We start from the raw sequence: 2,032 nt of genomic DNA, 5'->3' as shown, positions 1-2,032 counted from the left end.
GACTCGGTCTTGACTTGGACTTGACCAGTCTTGGTCTTGTCTTGGACTGGACAAAGGCGGTCTTGACTACAGCCCTGATTGACACCGAGAACAGACAATGTGTCTAATTCTGTTGGTAAAGCTTGCAAATAAAAATAAATTGGCATGTATTTTTTAGCTTCTGTATGTTTTCCAATGATGGAGAAAGACTAGATGTAATTTTAAGATTTCTTAACGAGGTAATTCAATGTTTTTTGTGTTAGGAAAAAAAACATACGGGACACCACTTATTATTCCAAGTGCAGTATTTTTATTCTAAAACATGTCTGGACGGGCTCTTTAAATTGCTCAGTCTCACAAAAAAATGATTATCATATATCAGACAGAATCTTAGACCTAAACAATGACTTAATTATTAAAATTGGTGCAGATAAATTCTGTCGATCAACTAATTGTTTCCTCTCTAATCCACTACATGGATAGGTATTTGACCTTATTAAATATCGCAATGATATCTGGACTATTAATAGGAGATATGATCCAATGAGGTACAATAAGATGTTTAACAATTTAGCGTTTAGTGCCTCCAAGACACAAAATATTCCCTGTCAGAGCATTATTGGTTTATTACAGTCTCATCTTCAGGGAACAGTTATTACTAACTGGATGTTTTTATTTTTAATTTGTTATATCTACCACAACTTTGCCTTACTCAGATACAAAAAATGAAAAAATCAAAAGACCTGAACCAATCTCCTTTCATCTACAAGATTGTACCCTCGAAATTAAAGATATCCTGGGTTATGACAAAGTCGTTAGAAAGCGGAATACATACATACAAGACATATGGAACATAACATATTTAATGCTTCAGTTCACGCTGCTGTGGAATAACGGAGATTTTGTTGTTTTAGTTCCGATAAGCTGTTCAGATATCAATAATTCTGCTCTGCTCAAGTCTTACATAACGAGAGCCGACCCACGCATTTTCATCCTTACTGTAATTGCCGCGTGCATCAAAGGGGGGGGGGAGATTGACAGTCTGTATGGGAGGATTAATACAGTGGGTGAGTGACTACATACTGGGTCGGGAGGGAGGGGGAGGGACAAGAGAGGAAAGATACGGGGGTGAGAAGGAGGGAGAATGAGAGGAAAGTAGAAGGGGACAAAAAGTGGGGAGCGAGTTAACGAGAGGGAGAGCATTAATTGTGTGCATTGTGCCGGGGCTCTTTTGCTGAGTGTGGCTGTCGAGGTGCGGGCGCTAACCCCTCGAGCAGCCCGCCGTGATCTGAGCCAGCTCTCAGACTGCTGTATTCCAATGCAATTAGGCCACTCAAAGGCCTGCTTAAAGCTGCACCCACACACACACACACACACACACACACACATACACACACATACATACACACACAGATAGCAATAGCCCCTGTGGGTCCCCTCCATTGTAGCGGGGAGGTGTATTCGGTCCCTCTTTGAGGCCCTGGATGAAGAGACCACCCTGGGGAGCAGAAAAAAGGGAGGATTACCTCTCTTTCTGTCCCTTTCCCTCTGTCTTTCTCTCTCTCTATGTCTCTTTAGCGCTTGCTCTCTCTCTCTTTTGGCTTAGGAGTTCACCTCTAAAATCAGCTCAGAGCTTTGGTTTAGTTCCTCCAAAGAGACACCAACTTGGGCATTTTTTTTTTCTCTTTCTTGCAAAAGGAAACAGAGGAAGAAGAGCAACGAGGCATCGCTGTGATGGATGTCATTGTGGGACCGCTTTAGCAATATCGCTTCCCTCTTCCTCTTTCATTATTCACACGGTCGTATATTTCAACAAGTGGCGTGTAGCTCACTAGCTCGTCCCCGTTGGCATCGGCGCCGCAGCCTCAGTCAGTCAGTCAGTCAGTCAGTCAGGCCCCTGTGTGCTGTATTAAGAGAAAGCTCTTTAAAATAGCTGAGTTCTCTTGGCGGCGTTTCAGCGTGTCTCATTCCCCAGAAAGCATTTAAAGCAGATTACCAACCTAACGCTACACCTCCCAAATAAGAGAAGAGAGAGAGAGAGAGAGAGAGAGAG

At 42.9% G+C, this 2,032-nt stretch overlaps 1 protein-coding gene across 4 annotated transcripts in view; it reads right to left on the bottom strand.

Moving 5' to 3' along the window:
* Window positions 1–18: 18 nt before the first annotated feature.
* Window positions 19–2,032, bottom strand: part of LOC116690692 (furin-like protease kpc-1) — a 298,529-nt gene continuing 296,515 nt past the window's right edge. For 3 of the 4 annotated variants that reach the window (XM_032517860.1, XM_032517857.1, XM_032517858.1), the window contains exon 20: window positions 1,669–2,032. This exon is cut by the window's right edge and continues 2,725 nt beyond it. The gene's annotated coding sequence lies outside the window, so the exon portion shown is untranslated. Of the gene's footprint in view, window positions 1,478–1,668 lie in introns of those variants that run through there. The other variant, XM_032517859.1, reaches the window with a different exon arrangement.

Source organism: Etheostoma spectabile, chromosome 6, assembly GCF_008692095.1.
Source record: "Etheostoma spectabile isolate EspeVRDwgs_2016 chromosome 6, UIUC_Espe_1.0, whole genome shotgun sequence".
In the NCBI taxonomy this organism is placed as follows: domain Eukaryota; kingdom Metazoa; phylum Chordata; class Actinopteri; order Perciformes; family Percidae; genus Etheostoma; species Etheostoma spectabile.
This window is presented reverse-complemented; position numbering and strand designations above follow the sequence as displayed.